The 20212-nt window shown below is 41.3% G+C and overlaps 1 protein-coding gene across 2 annotated transcripts in view; it reads left to right on the top strand.

Annotated features, from left to right (window-relative positions):
• Positions 1 to 20212, top strand: part of FAM171A1 (family with sequence similarity 171 member A1) — an 83933-nt gene that overhangs the window by 13979 nt on the left and 49742 nt on the right. The gene's annotated exons all lie outside the window — the stretch shown is intronic.

The raw sequence follows: 20212 nt of genomic DNA, 5'->3' as shown, positions 1-20212 counted from the left end.
AGGCAGTCCATCCTCATGGTAACTCCAGAGATACTTCATGCTTTGGCAGATTCACTTGAGCTTCTCCAAGCAGCATTTCAAACTGTGTTGCTGCAGTTACACTACCCGTCTATTTGCCCATGTGTGCTGTCCTTGGCAGCATTTCAGACTGTGGCTTGGGCTGCTCTGAGCACAGCTGTTTCAGTTTGTGCCCTGCTCCATGCCCTGTGCTCTGCCCCAGGTTCCCATCCCCATCTGAAGTGTCTGAACAGGTTTGGGTGCTCAGTGGTTTCTGCAGAGAGATTCTGAGCATATAGGTGGAATGAGACCCTTTGGAGGGGTCTTTGCTAGCACCCAGGAATGTGCATGGATGGCAGCATAGCTGGAGCAGTGTCTCTTGTCACTCCAGTTTAAGGGAAGCCAGGTTAAATGATAATCATGGCAACATCTCTTGGCTGCTACCTGTTGTGCCTTCAGCCAGACCTGAGAGTTCTTTTGGACATGCTGCAGCCAGACGTAGGCCTGTTGTGCTGGCCTCCTGCCTGGAGGATCCCATACTGCAGCTCCTGCAGGCACGCTGGGCTGGCAGGGCAGGGCAGCAGGAGGCTGTGCTGATGAATTGTCCCGCTTACCGCAGCCCTGCAGCTGCTTTCTAGGGAGCTCTGCTGCCACGTTACATGGAGCTATGCAGTAATAAAAGTGAAAGAATCACTCTTTGGAGAATTTTCTGAACTCTTTGGGAGAAATTAAAAATAAAAATAATGTTAAAAGTCATCTTACTGGCTTCTATTCAGAAGAATGGTGGCTGCTGTATAGTTGTTTTTGCCTTGCTGTGTGAGTTGGGAACAAATGTCTCATTGTTGTGCTCTGTGCTTGCAGCTGGCAGATGCTGGACTAACACTGCCTACTGCCACTGTAACTTCTTACTTGGGTCCTAGCTGCTGCAAACAGCTGTAGTGCGTGAGGGCCCCAGCTTTCGCCTGGGCTTCTGCTGAGCTGTAACCTGTCATGTCGTTGAATTTGTTTTCCTCTTTCCATTGCACAGGGAGATAAACAGCAGAAACTGTGCTTTACAGTCCCTCTTAATGCTGCAAGCTGTGCACTGTGGCAGAGAAAGAAAGGTAGAAACAAGAGAGTAAAGTTCATATGAGAATGGGAGTAGCTGAAAGAGGTAAACAGATGAGGATATGTGAAAAGTACGTGTATGTCTTGCTGACTTTGAATGCCTCTTCTAAATGAAGAAGACATGAATGTATCCTTGCTTGTATGTGAAATGGATGTCTGTCCTCACTTGCCAAAGGCTGACATTGTGCAAGAGGTTCAGTTGTAGGTGTTCTCTTCAAACTCAGTGTGCCACATGTCTTTCAGTTCTGGTAACTGATCAGAGATGAGATCAGTGTTTTCTGCATGCTTTGGTTTTACTGTGGCTGGGTACCACACATTAGTCCTTATCTTCTGAACAAGAAATAGGAGCACTTGAGGTGTTGTACTCGATTGTCTGCTCACTGTGGAAAGCTGGTTGGCTCTGTCCCTGTCCCTCCTCTCCACATATCTTCTCCCTGTAGGAAGTCATGTTGCTCTGCTCTGCTCACCCTTATGCACCACTTCTATATAGGTCATGTCCAGTTCCACACACTCCTTTAGTTTTGAGTTTTCTGTTTATTCAGTCTGTGTCATCTTCTGGCTATTCCATCATTTACTACAGTTGACAGATTCAGAGGCAAGGTCCCCTGCTACATCCTATCTCTGACTGCTGTACTCACAGCAGATGAGCACGCTGTGACATTCCTCTGCTTGGGTGCTTTCAAAAAAAAAAAATAAAAATTCCAAGATGGAGGAACTGACATGCTCTGCAAATTATAAAGCCCAAAGTGTTCAAAGTAACAGCTGCCAAACAGCTTTAACTCTTTACTTTCTGTCTTTTTTCATGCTGAGTGACCAACACAGATAATATTTTTTTGAGAAAATTTGAACTACATCATGAGCTCTGATGAGAATCAGATGTAAAGTTTTTATTGTGTCATTCTTTAAAGAGTTAAAACATGATAGCAAGGGTGTTAATCTAGCAAATGTCTTCTGTTCATGTTTTAAACCCAGCATGAACAGACATGGATGTTTTTAATAAAAAGAAAGATACTTAATTCCAAGAAATATACAGGTCATGTGCCAGAACAAATGCAATTTGTGATTTCTGGTTAATTTTTTTTTATTATTATTATTTTACAATTATTTCCTTGGGGACCATTTGTAATCTTTGGAGCACTCCATAACTTTCAGTAATAGTCTCAAGATTTTGTGTGTTACATAAACTTGAGATTTCCTTGCTAGTCATCTGTGTTTATTTGACTTTCTGAAAGCTGTTGCAGGCACCAGCAATAGCCTGTACATGATTTTTTGGATCACTATTGTGTTTTTTTTCCCTTTTTTTCTTTTATTTCCTCGGAGTGCAGAGTGGTTATTACCTGCAGAATATGGGAAGCAAATGTCTGTGATTGGTTTCTCCTCTTGGGTGCTGGCATGCCAAACAACTGGGAGCTGAGTGAGACGCCTCAGTTCATGAGTGGCCCAAAAGCTTGATCCTGCTGGCTGACATGCTGAAATTAGCACTTATACAAAGAAAGAAATGAAAGAATGCTTTACAAACCAAAGACTGAACTCACAGGGTTGTTGCCAGAAGAGATGCAGAAAATGCAAGTAGAGAGTATTTGGAAGATGAAGTGCTTAATTCCTATCTGGTTGGTTCAGGAGAACTTAAGTAACGGCACTGCACTATTAAGCTAGTATAAACCTGGTGATACCTCATGCTTTCCTTCTCTAGACTTATTTGTGCAGGCTACATTCAGTTGGACAATTTCTGGTTTGTGCATACCTCAGTACTGTTGCTCTGGCTTTAATTTAGTTATTATTGAGACATGCTGAAAGGGAAAAAAAGGATAGTGTACATCCATCAGATTGAGAAAAGCAAGACAGTAACACTGGAGGAGGCAAGGATGGCGGTGACAGAGTGGTTGGGTTTGGAGGGGCCACAGGGCCCAGCTCCTGCTGCAGCAGGGCCACCCACAGCAGGTGCCCAGGTCAGGCCGTGTCCAGGCAGCTTCTGAACATCTCCAGAGCAGACCCCACACACAGCTCCTGGGTACCTGTGCCAGTGCTCCGGCACCCACACAGCACAGACTGCTCCTGGGGTTCAAGGGGAGCCTCCTGTGTTCTGGTCTGTGCCTGCTGCCTCTTGTCCTGGCACTGGGCACCACTGGAAGGAGCCTGGCCTTGTCTTCACAGTGAAGGAGAATATGAGGAAAACCTGTGACTCGTAATTATGCCGCATTAAAAGCAGCTTTTTCCAAGTTAAACTTAATTGGAAGGTGGTGTTACTGATAAGACCTGAAAGGGTGAAAATACTTCTGTGTTGGAAAAATTACCAAGCTTTTACTAATTATTCATCTGTTAAAAGATATCTATCTCGGAAATCATGCCTTGCTTGTTTCCACAAGATCATTAATTCCATGCAAGGGCCAGGAAGCGGTGAGTAGTCTGCCAAGTTGTTTTGAGTGGAGTTTTACTACTTTCATAGCACTTGTCATTAATTAAAATATAGGGTGGGCAGGTAGAAACTTTGGGTGTTTAATAGTTGTCTATGGTCTAAAATGTCTCATTCACAGTGTTTTAACACTGCATCTGTACCTTTGGCTATATGTAATTTAGGATGCAGGGAATTGTGGTAGTACTGCTCACAGGGCCATGTGTGTGAGCATCTAATCCTTATCTGATAAACAGTTTTATAACATGTCCTTATTCTGCTTCTTCCTCACAGTCAAGTGATCATATTTTCCTTCCAGATATAACATTCTAAACTGATTTTTTCTACAGCGTTTACTGAGTGATTGCTGTTATACAGTTCAGATAACTTTAATTTGTATTTCTTTTCCTCTTCAATCAGCAGTAGTGGTGGTTTGAGTCACCAGCTGGCCACCTCTGCACTGGATTGGATGTGCTCAAATAATTCTCTGCAATTCTTCAAGTGTAAGAGCAATAGTACTCTAGTGAGAGATGGTGCAAGGCAGCTTGAGTATGAGCGGTTTCAGCTTTACTGATGTTTGTGATTACATCATGTCATGCACTGTATCCAGGATAAGTAGCTGTGTTAACAGTATCTTGTCCCCTTCAGAGGTTGCCTTATTCTTTTGGATACTATGAAGCTGATGCTATGTACCTGTAGAGAAAAGTTGCTGTAGCTTGCCTGTGCTCAGCACCTCCCAGAACCACTTGTTGCTGTTTTTATTCTCTTCAGGTCTGTTTGTGCCACCTGGCACTGCTCCATCACATTCAGGCTTTTTTCTCCTTTCCCAGAAAGGAAGAAACAGGCGCTTCAGGCCCTGAGTAATCATCTAAACATCAATGTGTGATGACTGGAGATAATAAATGGATTATTAAACTTTGTTTCCAGCTTCTGCCTTGTTTGTTGATACCTAGCTTGTGAACTGTAGATGAACTCGCTCAGTCACGCTTTTTTTTTTCCTCATGGCATAGTTAACTGATTTCCATTTAATACAGATTGCTTATGTCAATCACTGTATATATTTCAGCATCTCAGAGTATAACAGTGTGTGATTTTTGACTTTCCTGTGACCTGATGCTGTGTCTCAGTACCCGCCACAAACAAACAAACACAAAAAAAAACCCAAAACAGGGAGAAGGTGGAAGGTGTGTGGAAGAGAAAGTCTTCAAGTTTTCTTGTTTGGGCTGATTTTCTACAGGACTCATGATGCTGTCCACAGGTTATTCCCATTTGACCTGCTCCCTGTCTTCCAAAATTTTGGAAAAGGTTTTGGATTGTGGGAGGTGCTTGAGTACCCAAGTTGGTAGGCAATGCTTACCTTACTGCCCTTGCCCCTCTATGGATTTAAGTGTGTTTAGAAACAGTTGTGCTTCTTTTGGAGTTGAAATTGTCTTGACAAAGTTGATTATCAGAAGAGTATAAGCTTGCTTTGTTGTCACTTTGTTAGTGGCAATCAGAAAATGATCATAACAATGTTAATATTAAACAGAGTAGATATACACAGTCATATCCGTATTATTACCTTACTGGCCTTGAAATAAGCTGTTCCATGGTGCAATAACCCATAAAGGCGTCATATTTGTCAGGATTGCTAGCAGTCTGAATTTTAAATTTTTTACTTGTACTCTAACTCTTTCCACCTGATAGAGGTTTCAACATGTCTGCAGATTGTTTTTAGACTTCCAGAAATAGTACCTTCTTCTTTTACTTTTCTTTGGTAGGAAAAACATCTTGCATTTCTTTTGTCATCTCACTGATGGCTGTAACATTGAACATTTCTGACAGTTTTCCACCTATTTTCTGTAAAGCTGAAATCTTGACCGACAGACTCTAGGGAAAGATATTTTGAATCTTTAACATGTTAAAATTGCAGATAAACTTAATATGACCAGTGCTATTATCCTATCCAGTATTAGTCTGATAAAGACCAAATCTTGCTGTACCTGCAGTAAGAAAGCTGGTAGTAGTGTTTCATAAAGATTCTGCTTTGCATTTGGCATTGTAAAAGCGTTCCTGTGTGACCCAGCACATTAGCCTTTTGAGGAGATAGTGAGTATTTTATTCATATTCATAGTTCTTACAATAACATACATAAAGTTTTAGTTTTACTGCCTTCTTTACAGTGTGAGGCAATTATATATATTACAGTATGGAGTTGTGTATTTAGGGACCAATATGTATAAGTTGGAGTCTCATCAGTTGCAGAGGAAGTAGAAGACACAGGAACATTGGTCGATCGCAGTTTTTTATGGGCCTTGTGGTGATTCTGCAATGGAAAAAGCAGATGTTGCAGAAAGTATTGGGTGAGTTGTTCTCAGAAGAAATGGTAATATTAATACTGCTGTGAAGACATTGGCAGCACCTTCACTGAAGTTTTGGCTTCAGATCTTTTTCCTATTTGGAAAAGATGAGTTTAAACATTTGGAAATACTTGCTAAGTTGATAAATCAGTCTAGGATGTGCCGTACTTAGGGGATAACAAAAAGATGAACCAAGAAATTTGTCTCAGCAAAATGAAGATGAAGACGAGACCTGTTTAAGACAAGAGTAACACCTAGGAATTTGACTGTAAGAAAACTCTGCAGGAACAGAAATGGCTACTGAGGAATGGCGTTCTGGCACAGCATCCTTTTGCGTGGGGGCAGGAGATGTGTAATTACCTTTGAGATGGAACTTGAAAGGATTGAGCCTTTTTATTATGTATGTTTCTTGTGGTGGCAAAGGCCTAGATTTGGCTACCCACAGAATTCCTTTGTGTCCTTTATTCTTATTTAAAATATTCCTACTAAGAATAAAATGGTAGAAAAAATAAAAACACAAAACATGTGGCACTATAGTGAAGGTCCAGCAAAGATGGTTTTGCCTTTCCATTTATGCTGCTTTCTTAAAATGGAATACTGGAAAAATCCTTTTCTAAAAATGGCCTGAGGTTACCCAGCCTTTAAATAAAAAAGCAAAAAACAAAACCAGCAAAAGAAATTTAAAAAAAAAAAAAAATTGACTGTAACGTCTTGAGGTTTATGCTTCCTTTTGTATTTATATTGCAGTACATTAAGGGTTGAATGTTAGCATACCTGCATAATTTCTGTACAGATCACTCTCTTCTTATTTTTTGTCCCCACTTACTGAATGAGAACTCATATTCCATTGAAAATAGTTGCTGTTTTCTTCTCAGTACACATGTAAAATTATTAACCTGTGGATAAGAGACTGAGGAAAAATGCTTCTAACCAAATTTCAGTGTTGGTTTGAATGAATATTAAATATTAGAGAATTTTCATTTGTGGTGGTTTTGGTTATTTTTAGTCATTAATACAAAACCCACCTTTGGATAGCAAAAGGAATGTGCAAACCAGACCAAACTTGTAAATGCAGCCCCTAATTTTGGGGAAAGTTAAATGGCTGTTAAATGCCCTTATTCTGGCCATTACCCCACCAAGGTGTGACTGCTGCAGATGCTGGCCTAACTGAGCTGATGGAACGAGTTGTAAGGAAGGAGGTTGTTCCTCAGCACACACTGTGGTGTGGTGTTATATGCAACATCTGAGGTAATAATTGTAGAAAAAATAGACTCTGGTACAAAATGTACAGTGCTTTAGTAATGATCAGTTCTTTTGGTATACAAGTCACATTGCTTTTGAGGGATAGCAGTCAGGCTTCGTTCAGGAAGCTTTCTGTAGTCATTTGCTCACTGCTGTCCACGATGCCAAAGCTGGGTATTGCACTTGGGAAGGCTGCATTGCTGCATTTCACAGGAGAGTAACTGCAGTCTCCAGTTTCTATCTATAGAAAACCATGACATCATGAATAGCTAATGTCAGCCTTTCCTGGTGAAATGTGCTTTCTTCTGGGAAATCTCATGTACTCTGCACGATCCTTTGCCTTTATTTCACTTCCACATTTTCAAATCAATCAGGTTTTTTTTTTTTGGCTCAGTTTTTTCTACATGGTTCTTGTTGGGAACTGTTCTTTTGCAAGAATGCTTTGGGTTATGGAGTATCCTTTTCCAGGAAGTACCCCACAGCTAAAATTCTCCAAGTTTACTGCAAGTAACTATCTATTTTCACTGTTTTAATTATTATTCATCCAAAGAATGTTCTGTTTCAACATTTGGTTTGCCAGAATTGATTGTTAGTTGGAAAGTGATCCCAAGTGAAGTTGCAGAAGTGGAACCCAGGTTCTTCTGCTCTCTTGCCTCATTTTCTGTCTTGCTTACTGCTCCAGCGTGGTACTTAGAGCCTGCTGAAGTTTTCCTGCAAGTTGATCTTTGCCTGGATAGTTTTCTTGAGCAATATCTCATTTTTATCCTTTTTCTTGAAGTGGGTTTCTTCCTTTTTTTCCTCATTCTTTGCTTTAGGGTTTGGTTGGCACACAGCAGAACATACAGTGCTGTCCCACAGCTGCTGTGTCTACAAGGGTGGGGGTTTGATCCGAATCAGTCTGGACTGAGCAGTTCTTTGCCTGGGAAAATTATGTTTAGTTGAAATGAACTAGATGGGGGATTATTTCCTGAATATCAACATAGCTCCCTCATGGGCAGTTTCTTGTTAAACATGAAATGTCTTAAATGATATATGTTGTGAGCAACTTCTCTCATCTCCAAAAATGCGAAATCAAGCAAGAAAAGTGAATGTACTGACATTCCTGCATATGTGAAGATCAGGGTACAGCTGAATGTTCAGAACCCCAACCCCACCACCTTCCAGCTGCGCTGACAGCACTGCCACCCACTGCCCCAAGTCAGTGACTTGATCTGGGCAGAAACTGACCATCCTTTCTTAGGTATCATTTTAGCTAGAGTCTGTGTAGCAGCCTGTGCTGGTGGAGAAGTGAAGGGAATTGAAGGCTGCAGAGATTTCCCTGGAATTCCCTTCTGGAATTGCTTCTTGTGCCCACTGGAAACTTTCCCCATCAATTCTTTTAAAATTGCTTTAAAATATTAGAGCTTGACAGACAGAGTTCTGTCTGTAGAAATGCCATTTTCTGTTGTATTTCCGGATCTGTTCTCACTTGCAATGCTTGTGAGGAATATTTTGGCGTTGTTCTTAATTATTCCTTGGACTGCTTGCAGAACTATGACCTTGAACAGTGAATTAACTCTTGGGAAATGGCATAATTTATTATCTGAGTTAATGTTAAGACAATGCTCTTTCCCTTATGCTGTGCTCTTTCATACGTGTGTTATGCAATTCTATTTTTTATTTTCTACATTTTGTTTTTTTAAGGTCATCTTAAGTTTTTCTCACCGATCTGCAGTATCAAGGCAGTGCCAGAGGCAAATACCATGTTAGATTCACTAGTGGTCTGATCTGCTGCGGAAAATCCTATTTCCATTTTTTTCCTGAATGTTTTGTGGAAGTGTCTGATTCATCTAAATACAAAGCAGAGTGAAAGATTGTTAATTACTTTATAATAATTTTCTATTTGGAGGCTGAGCATGGATTAAGCTGTGTCCAAATGCATAAAGAAGCACAGCCTTTGCGAGTGCCAATATAATGGTTTAATCAGGTGAACAAGTGTAATTATTTGAGTTGTTGCACTGGTACATTGCAGTAACTGGCAGCCTAACAAAAGATAACAGGATCACTCCCAGATATCATTCGGTAGTCCCTGATCTGTTAAGAAAGATTTGCTGTTACTTAAAAAAAAAAAAAAAGCAAACGAAAACCAACAACAACAAACAAAAACCTGCCAGAAGGCATGCTGTGGTGGTTCAACATCATTTCTTGACTTTGATATTTGTTTTCAGTCAAAGCAGTGACTAAATTCTGTCATGAAGATCTGTCAGGTGAGCTGTACCTACCCACTGGCTTTGGATAACCCTGAATGGATATGGCTAAAAGCCATCTCAAACACACAAACAGCAATTGATGGAATAGTCAATTCTCTATCCTGTATTTAGTAGGGAAAGAACTGGACAGTGTTTGTTTTGAGTGCAGTACAGTCCTATTTTTTGTAAATAAATAATTCAGTATCAGTTAATTCATTTTTAATATTTTCCATCATTTTTGTTAAATATTTACAAATATGAGATGGCTGGCCAATTAAGACTGTATCTGTTAGTTGAGAAGGCTGATAGTTCATGCTCCATTATGGATGTTACCTTTGCTGTCAAGATAACGATTTATTGAAGCTGATATCAGACGCTTCTGGAACTGCATGGAGGATGTTTTACCTTACAGGCTGTCATCTTAGTTGCTGTTGTTTTATCTTCAGTAAAAGCCCCTTTCAGGTTACAACCTTCCTGAGGCTAAGTGGCTGCGGCTGGGATCTCCAGATCTTTCATACCTCAGCAGTTGTGTTCATTTTGGTCTTGTTCTAATATGATGAACACATGTTCACTGGTAAAATAACTAGAACGTGTGTGTGATGTGGAGAAGTTGATATTTAAAGTCACTGAAGCAACCATCAGGATTCATAACGTGGACATGAACCTGAAGAGCAGACATGAAGAACACTGCTAAGTTTTTGTTTGGCAAAGGTTTCTTCCATCAGATACATTTTCAGCCACTTCTGTCTTATAAACAAGGATTTGAGATGAAAGTTACAGTAGTATTATTTGTAACGATGGTGCATCTACCCATCTTTGCAACCGTACAGCCTTACTGTAGGTGGATGTACTGCGTGTACCAAAGTAATACTAATCACCGTATTGTCTGTTTCTAATACACGTGTGACTAAATGACAAAATTTGGACTTTCTTTTTAGAATTCAAGCCAGATAAAGGAAGATGAGGTCAAAACTAGAATAGTTTGTCTGTTTGTTGCTTTTTGCTTGAATTATATTGCTAATGGTGGAAAAAATTATGTGCTTATAAGTAGACATAAGAAGGGAAAGAAGAAATAGATCTTTATGGAAAAAAGTTAAAGGATCCTCAGACTGATGCAGAATCTCATCCAGAGCTCATTGAAAAGTCATCAAGCATTGTGATTCATAGCAGTTTTCTCTCCTCCTTTACATCTTTTCCCCTTATGTGCATACTTTTTAGTACAAGCCAGGGCTTGGAAGAAGTAACAGTCGGCAGCAATCCCAAATCCAAGATGTAAAGCTCTCCTTCTAACAACACTTCCTATAAGTTTGGAGAACTGTTTAATAGGATCAGGAGAGTGCTACAAGGAGGAATATCTCTGAAGTAGTGATGAACGTTCACGATCTTAACAGAGTTATTGTCTTCTGATCCAGACAGTATAGCTGTATTCAGATAGCGTGGATGAAGTTGCAAAGCAAGACAGATGCTAGACTGAGACGTGCAGACTCACTAGATTGAACCAAACTTCCATTAGAAAGGCTTCCTTAACGCTTTCCTCAACGTTCGTCCTTTCTGTGTGGGGGGTTGCAGTGATCTGGAGTCCCAAATCAGGTGGTATCTGTGTACAGAAGGAATATGAAATAATTCTAATACAGTGAAATATGTGGTTCTGTCCATTGCGAGTTAAGTGGCTTAAAATGCCAATCAGATTTGTACTTAATTGTCAGTAATACCTTGGTGGGGGGAAAAAAAAAACAAAAACAAACAAAAAAAACCATGAGTAGATTAAAAAATGGAACAATGATGGAATTCTACCTTGAGATACTATATGATTTTCTACCATGTGATTAATTGTATTAAAGCTGTTTTCCAGTGATGCACACAAAGAGGAGGTTTCTGTCCTCAAGAGAAGGAAGCTGTGCGCATCCTTTCCTTTTGTCCCTTTCCCTTTTCTCTGCTCAAAGATGCACAGGGATGAGGGTTTGGGTCGTCTTATGTGTTGTATACCTGGGGAAAAAAGTCTGTTCCTTCAGGCAAACATTGATGCAGATCACTGAAGACAGTAAAGTCATCGGAGAGCCTTCTCTGAGTTGAGAAAGTCTAATTAAGGGCATCCATCCAAAACTTTCCGGAATATTTACCAAAATTGTGGAAGTTTCAGTCATCACAATACTGAAGTCACCTAACAGCTTTAAAAAGTAATAATCATTTTTTAAAAGGCACTTATAAAACAAGGGAGAGACCTGAGCCAATTTAAGTAGACTAAATGTGAAAGATTATATGCAGTATTTGGAAAAAAATACGATTAAACAGTGTGGGTTTGATTATTATGTTATTCTTGGCAGGTAAATGGTGTTCCTTTTGCATCCCCACTTTGCCTTTTTGCTTGGCTATATCATGTTGACTTGTGAGCAGCCATATTAACTTGACTTGAAAGTGCACGTTTCACTGGTCTTTAAGCCCTGTTTGTGCAAAACATGCTTCTAATGAGCGCGCACATTTAACTGTAACAGATTGAAAACAGGAGAGCTCTCACAGCAAAAGAATTTGTATTTTGAAAGCTTGCCCACTACTATGCTTTGTTTCTGACACTATGGTAAACGAGCGCAGTGTTACAGCTCTGGCTTCTGCAAGTGGTTGGGCTTTTTGGGGGGGGCGGGTGTGGGGAGGCTTAGCTGTAATTAAGGGAATACAGCCATTATATTCACATCTATAGGAACTGCTAAGCGAGGTGCTTCTACACGCAGCCACCATTTAATGTTTAAGGTAATTCAAAAGTCAACTGAAATCCAGGTGCAAATGCAGTCATTGTTAGGAAGATCTTGAGGAGACATCAGGAGTGAGAGTGTACCAAGGAGAAAATGGAAACCAATTGATTTTAAAATGTGGTTCGTAGATGATAATTCTCTTTGTTGAGCATGGAAGGGAAAACAGATTGCTTTTTAAACTAGTTTCCAGCCTGCTGGAGTGTTATGTCTTTTCCATAATATTCTCTTGTATTTTCTCAAAGGACATCTTTCAGTAAGATCAGTCTTTCAGGACGGTTTAGAATGAGATAATTTACTGCACTACAGTTTGTGTGAGGAGTGTTTCTTGCTGTATAAAATCATACAGCATCTTCTTTGTGTTCTCTTGTAAACATAACAGACAGCAGGCAAAGAACATACAGTTGCAAGATATGAGGCTGTATGTGTCTCAAGTAAAATCTTAATGCTTTCTTTTGCGGAAACTAAGAGAGATCATGTAAAATGCAGGAATCTTACTTTTGCAAGCAGACTTGTTTGCATCAGTATGCTTGTGAAGTGACTTAGTGAACATTCTAGGCAAGCTGGAATTGGAACATTTGAAAACTAGAATACCACTTAATTTCATTGTCTCAGCATGTCCCCTTAATGAGGAGATTATTTCTGTGGGACACAGTATTGGTTGTATGTGTAGCTTTCACCCTTACAGTCCTATCAGTATTGATAACAGGCCAATTAACCACCTTTTTAGCAGGTTCATAGTGCTCAGAGAGAAAAAAGGAGATAATACCACTGGGGATTACATGTTGTGTTGTGAAATTATTTAGAACTGACAAATAATGGTCTGCCATCTATGACATCTGTTAAATAAATGAGTACAGCTGAATTCAAGTCAACTAAACGGAATTCTGCTCTCTTAATCAGTTTCTCTTTTCCCTTTGTTTACCAAGTACTTCCCAGAGAGTGATTTTGACTATAAACTCTGTTTTTTTTAAATTGCTACCTGATTTTGCTGCATGTGATATGAGGAGCGGTTTCCTGTGTTGATATTAAGGTAGTGTGGGCATTGCAGTAGTGCATTCTGTGTGTTGTCACTGGAGAGAATAGTGACCTTCCCTGGAGATACTGGATTTAAACGCTTCTGGCAGCCTAAAATAGGTGATGTAAAAACCCCTCATTACATCTCCAGTATCAGGATTTTGATGCTTTTAGAGCTTTATCTGGTAATTGCAGATCTGCAAAGAAAAGAAGTCAGCACAAAGCAGAAGTCCTGAAAGATAAGCCAAATGCCAGTGAGACCGAGTAAAAGAGCACTTGTTGGACCATTGTCCTGCTTATGGCACTCAGTCAACCACTGGCATGCAGTATCTGGTTGACAAGGAAGATGTAGATCTCTGCAGAGTTCTGCTAGCTGCAGAGTGCTGCTGGAGGGCTTTTGCATCATTCTTTACCCTTGGCCATGCTGTGCAGAAATGGGATGGTTCAGCTACAGCTTTACTGTGTAGCTGAATCCGTTCTGAGGTCTGATATTGTTATTCTCAGACATGTTGTGGTCCTATGGCACTGAATAAATATTCTAAGCTTTTTGAGCTAAGCTACCAAGAACCTTTCAATCCAAAAAATGTTCAATACAGTTAGATCTTGCATGCCACTGGTAATAAAGCAACCACCAGACTGAATGGTGCTGAACAAAAATCATAGGCCTTTCTTGTTGGATTTCTTAGCTGTATATTAATACCGTATGATCAAGTGTTCTAGCCCTGGAACAAAGCTCACGTGAAGTGGAAACTGAGGTTTCTTAATTTAACTGCAGGAAAGTTGGTCCTCTCTGTCTTATAGGCATCTGAGCCAACACTTCTATTAGGGATGGAATGAATAGGGGATATAATGCATAAAACAAAGTTTTGTAGGAGGCACTGAAATTAGGTGATACTCTGATTTTCAGATTTTTCAATTCCACCTTGTCTGGAATCTTTATTAAGTTGAAGACATGATAAGCTTCCCAGGTAATTCTTTTTTGCTTTTAATAAGTGACTCCTTTTAAAATATTCTTTCCTTCTGCTGCACAGGAAAATACAATTTTAAGACATGCCATGTGGCAGTCTCACCAACAGCAGTATGGGGGTGTACATAAATGAAGTGCAGCAAATTCCTGTGGTGTCTGGGTGTTGCTCTGCCTCTGGCACAGAGCGTGACAAAAGCAGTCAGCATGCCACAGCGGGCGGTCAGTGCAGTCCTGCTATGGCAAACTGCTTCCTTCTCCTCCCTGTAACCAAAGGAGGTGTGATAGCCACCTCTCAGAAGGGTGACTGCAGCCCTTGAAAATACCACCCACAGACTGAATTGTTTAAGTTGAGAAATCTCTGCAACCCATCGTCTGTTTTGCTAGCTGTCAGGCTATTGACTGTGAAAGTTTCCTAATGCAAAGTTAAAAACTTTGTGTCCTTGTAGACTTGTCAAAAAGCTGCAAATCTACTGCAAGTGAAAAAGCAAAGCATAATTAGATGTCCAGCTGATCCCCACAGCTTTTCTTTGCCCTTCACAAATGCTTCTATTTGAAAAGCAAAAAGAGGCAGCATCTCCCCTGTATAAAGCTTGCCCAAAGCCACGTGTGAACCCTTGATTCCCATTGAGGCTCTGTTTAAGTTTGTGGCTATTCTGGTCAGTCTAAAGCCATGCTGAGGAAGAAGTGATCTCCAGGGAGCAGAGAAGTCAAAAATACTTTCCTTGTCTGTCTTGGCCTTGGCTTCAGGATGGCTGTTTCCTTTGCCTGGTTCTGCGGTGTGCTGCTGAGGCTGACCCACCGAACACATCTGCATAAGGAAATGTTTCTTTCTGTTTGAGAGACCCAGACAAACTCCTTTATTACTCTCTTGATATATATGCCTAATTATATATATTTTTTTTTGAATAGCAGCTCATCCTTGCCCACAAATTCGATAACAAACCACTGAAACTGATAACCAATCACTGAAAATGAATTGAGCCTGCAACATTACTGTAGAAATCAAGTTAACTGAGGTGTGTTTGGTAGATGTTTCATGTTTGGGCTGGGTACAGAGAAGGCCTCAGACTGCTTCTCGGCCTTGTGGTGAGCACGGAAGGTGGCAGAGGAGGAGAGATGCTTGGTTCCTGCTCTGCTGCTGGGTCTCAGCATTTCAGTCATGGAAGAGCCCACTGTCAGCACTCCCACACGATGGTTCCTGGGTTGCTGTAGCAGCACACAGGCTGAGAGCTGGATTCTGAAATAGGCCTAGAATGGGCTGTGTAGTGACAATCAGGGCAGCGATTAGTGTGTCTCCAGAGCCCTGCTTGTTCTCACAGGAGGCTGTCATCTCAGCCCACTCGCCTGGCTGCTAGCTCTGAGTTAAAGAAAGAGCCATTGTGAGCGTACTTGCTGGGGAGGCAGTGTCCCCTTCGGTACAATGGAAAAATACTTTCATGTGGTCACCACGCAGTTCACAAAATGTCATGTCCTTTATCAAAAAGAGGGCAGAAAAAAAGGTGGAGGAGGAGGCTAATAGGTCTGTTCCTTTGCAATCACCTGGCTCTCTGTTGGTTCCACATGTAACACCACAGCATCTCTGTGAGGCCTCCCCAGCAGGAGCACTGTGTGGACCTGTAGGACAGCCAGGCTTCACAGCAGGAGGAATGTCTAGAGCTGAGCAACCTCCTCCACTTTTGCTGGTGGGCTGTTCCCTCAGCCCTGGACTGTTCATAATGTCTTCTTCCTTATAAAACTTGGTCACTCCCATTCTAACCTTACTGTTGCTGTGTCTGAGCAGAATGCAGGTTGAAAATTGAAGGGGTCTGGCGAGCTGGTGGACTTTACAGCTGTTTTTCTTATGTTAATTCTACTACTAAAGTAATACTCTTGGAATTAGGTTTTGTTACACATCAGGTGGTTGTGGTTTGTCTTTTGGTTGTTGCTGTTGATGGAGTCTTTTTTTTTAAGACTAAGTTCTTTAATGGAAGAAGTCTTGTTTTTAGTAGACCTGAATTATAAATGTTAGTGTAGGATTCTTCAGATCAGGTATAAAGAAGAGTATATTTAGAACCCTATTTTGTGTGTTTTTTCCTAAAGCTCTTTTATCAACTATGAATTTATCAGGTATGCTTTACTTATAAGCACAGGTTGATTGAGTCTTTCTAGTATAGCAACTGTAAGACTTATATTGTCTTTCCATTTTTTTATAAGCTATTCTCACCAATGTGTTTGAATCTCAAAAATCCCATTAAAACAAAAGCAGAAATACATGAAAATGAAATCTACAAGTCTACAAGAACTTGGGTATAATATGCAATGCTGCTGATATATCTAATGCAGCTGGCCTTGCTATTATTGTCCATATGCTTGTACCGTAGAAGTGTGCCTTCCTAGTCCTGATTTAAGGTAGTCTGGCAATTGACGTGAGAGCAGAACCAAACAACTGTCTCATAAAAACTTTTTGTATTCCATATGATCTCTGATGCTTTGAAGGAAAATCGGATTCGTATTAAAAATTGTTTTCTCCATGTCCTAACCATAAGAACAATTGAGAGCTAGCTTGCTAGATGTACACGGAACTGAGCATTCAAAAGTAGGGGCCCAGCCTTTAGTCTAAATGTTGCTTGGCTTTTTCTCAAAAGTGTATGCTGGTGACATAGGAGTATGAATCCCTACAACCTCTGGAATCATGAAGACTGAAAAATTTCATTTTTAGGACTACTTATGCTTGCACTTCTGGAAGTAGGTTCTGGAAGTGACTGTCCAACAGCCTTCTGCAGCAACCATAAGCACTTCAAATAAACCTCTCTAGCAACGTATTTCAGTGTAAAGCAACTTTTAATGGCCAATGAAGAAATCAGTGCAAACAAATTTGTCTGTAATCTGTAGTCATTTATCATTATAAAAACATGAAGATTTTTAGACTTAAGGACAGAGCATAAACATGTATTTAATTGTATCAATTTTTTTACTAGGTTTCACTTTAGGTTTTGCTTCATATCCAATTGCCAATGTGATTCAAAGTTTTATGGATGTCCTCTACCACCATTCTACTAGATTATTTATTTTCCCCAGAAAGCAATGTGAAGATCATCTTCTGGCACTTAGCAGCAGAATGCATGGCTTACACCAATGTTAGCAAGAGTCATGTTAATGCTAGATGTCTTTCTCATTGGAACTTGCTTGCAATCTGCAGCAAATGCCTCAGATGCTGAGTGCTGTCACACAAGCTATGCCAAAGCTTCAGAGAGAGAGGTGCCTGGCCTTCAGTTCTGGCTAGGGCAGGATCCAGAGGGGTGACAGCTATTGCAAAATGTTATCATGTGGGAAGCAAGTTGCAAGGTTCAGAGGGGACACGTGCTACAAGGTCTCCTCCCAGTATGGGACTGGGATCTGTTGCAGCGTCCAGATCTAAGAGCCAAGAGGTTTCTGTAGATCCTGCAGCAGAAGACTGGAGGTTGTGTTGCTGCAGAGCTTGGTTCGTGTTCCTACCCCCACCCCAGTACCTTGCTGCTGCTTTTGTGCCTGCGTGAGCTGGAGTCAGTGCTTCGGTGAGTCACCCTGAGCCTCTGGGGTTGGGAGGAGAGGCTGTTATGTTCCCGCAGCCCCCGAGCAGCACTGCATTGCTGTGTGTGGGCAGGGAAGCATTTGTGTCTCTTACAGCCTATCTTGACTAGTGAGAAGGAAGAAGGCAGAGTGTTAACTTATTCCTTTTTATTTTTTCACATATCTCTGCCTCAGCTTTGTACCCCCTAGCTGACATCTGTATGGTGGCAGGGTGAGGGTGACGCTCTGGGAGGTAAGAGGCCAAAGGATGGAGCAGGACAACAGATGCGTGCCTGCTGCCCAGCAGAGCTGCCTGTTGTGTGGCCTGGTCCGTGACAGCACCACTGTATGTGGCCCCACACTGGGGTGGCTGGGACATATCAACTTTGTCTGCAGGACAAAGGGAAATGGCTTTAAGTTGAAGGGGAAGTTCTTTACTGTGAGAGTGGTGAGGTGCTGAAAGAGGCTGCCCAGAGAGCTTGTGGATGCCCTGTCCCTAGAGGTGTTCAAGGCCAGATTGGATGGGGCCCTGGGCAGCCTAGTCTAGTATTAAATGGAAAGGTTTGTGGCCCTGCATGTGGCGGGGGGGCTGGAGATTCATGATCCTTGAGGTCCCTTCCAGGCCATTCTGTGAATCACAGGCAGCAGCCTGAAGCGCTTAGCTGTGGGTTTTGTCCTCCCATATCCAGGGAGAGATAATATTTTGCATGTACAAACTGTACACGTGTAGGAGGATCTCAAACCACCAGCTGTGGTAATAAATAAAATGTAGCAAATGATCCCAACCAGAAGAGAAAATGAAAGTCAAAAGGCCAAGATGTTCTGGCCCAGAGCAGATACTGCAGGGTCTGAGGTGAGTGTGGTCTTCAAGGAGTGACTCTGGCTGAGGTTGCTGGAGTGGGAGGTCTGGGCACATGAGATGGGGCAGCCCCCAGCAGGACCCCAACCTTCTGCTTTGTCTCCTTGTCCCCTCTCACCCCACCCAAGCTGGCAGACTCAGCAGTGACCGGAAGGATCCCAACTATGTTAACTGTGTCTCTGCCTCTGCTATTGAAGCCCCCCCACCCCAACTCTGCCCAGAGGTCTTTCAATACACAAGGATACTTTCACTTATGTTTTCATCTAATAGGAGATGAAGGTCCTGGTGACTGCTAAACTTTGTGAGATCCTCTGCAAGCTACCAAACTGCTAGAATAAACAGTTTCATAGGCTTTAATTTAACTTACGTGAAAGCTAAATGCTGCCCTGCTGTATAACATTTTCACTCTCTGATATTGTACTGTTCTTTCCACTTTGGAGCTTCTTTTCCTAAATAGAGTTTATATTTACTTCTTAAGAATCCCAAACCAAGTAGACTTCAGCTATCATTCAGTAATCATTTTCAAATCCTAGTAATGATAAAATTGTTATTACAACACTGGTAAGTTTGATGGCTTACTTTTTTAAGACTTGCTCTTTTTTAGATGTCATGTGTGAATTTCGCAGTTTAATTTGTAATTTCTGGGGCTGGCACAAAGCCTAAACAACACTGCCTTGAAATCTAACCAGGTCCGTGGATGGGTGATTGCTTTCCTTCGAAAAGAGTAGGTCAAGTTACCCATCTGTTAACTGTTGCAAATGAATGATATGCAAGGGTAATTAGGGCTGCCTACACAAAATGAAAGGAAGATGCTGCTTTTGTTGTGAGTCTTCTAGACCCTGTGTTTCCTTGCCCTTGGTGTAGGAGCTCCAGGACTTGGGGCTCAGCACTGGTGTACAAGGTGCCCTCCCCCCTGCTCTAAACTTCTTGGTCACAGCACTTCCCAAATATTCAGAATACTGTGCTGTGTAATTCTGTGGGCTTCTTTTTAACTTTGGCTTTTATTGATTTGGGAGAATGTTTGATAACCATAGAACTGAGCTACCACTGAAATAAGCAGGCTAAAAAGGATGTATATTTTCAATAGGACTCCTTGGAAGCAGTTAGCAAAGAAGCTGTAGAAAACTGAAGAGTTTTATATATATATTTACATATTTTACATATATATATTCTATATATATTTATACATATGTATAGAAACGTCTGTGCTCTTTGTATGATGGCCTTCTGAAACCAGTTTTTTCTCTCCTATTTGACAAAACCTCGTGTGAAATTTAGGAAGGGTTGTCTCAAGCTATTGCAGAGGGAGACCAATGTGAAATATCTCCATTATTTAACTGTAGCAGAGCTGCTGTTAAACATTTGCTGTAATTGGTTTTAATAGTTTTAAGCCAGGTGAGACCACAGCACAAGAGTGAAGAATAACCCAGGCCATGATCCCTGCCTGGGTGAGGGCCCAGCTTTGTGCTTCTTGCCCTGTGCCACAAGGGTGGGCTGGAGAAGACTCCCTGCAGCAGGTCTGTCTGCTAGAGGGCATCTGCCTCTTGCACACCTTCTACTCATGTTCTCCAGCAAAGCCTGGGCAGCAGAAATGGGATAATGTCAAGGCTAGAGCCATGTGTCTTCAGTGTAGGTGTTGTAATGGGTGATGCAGGAGATGGTCCCCAGGGAATTCTGCCAGGAAACCCCTTAATTTACAGAAGAGTATAGACATGGTACAAAAATAGCTTATGGCCTGCAAAGCCATTTGTTCCAATTGCAAGTTTAGCACTGCATCCCTAAGAAGTGACTC

The sequence above is a fragment of the Centrocercus urophasianus genome, unplaced genomic scaffold (assembly GCF_019232065.1).
Source record: "Centrocercus urophasianus isolate 14NV4802_14NV808 unplaced genomic scaffold, USGS_Curo_1.0 seq_16, whole genome shotgun sequence".
Taxonomy (NCBI): domain Eukaryota; kingdom Metazoa; phylum Chordata; class Aves; order Galliformes; family Phasianidae; genus Centrocercus; species Centrocercus urophasianus.
Note: the sequence above shows the minus strand (reverse complement) of the source record. Positions and strands in the feature narration are given on the sequence as shown.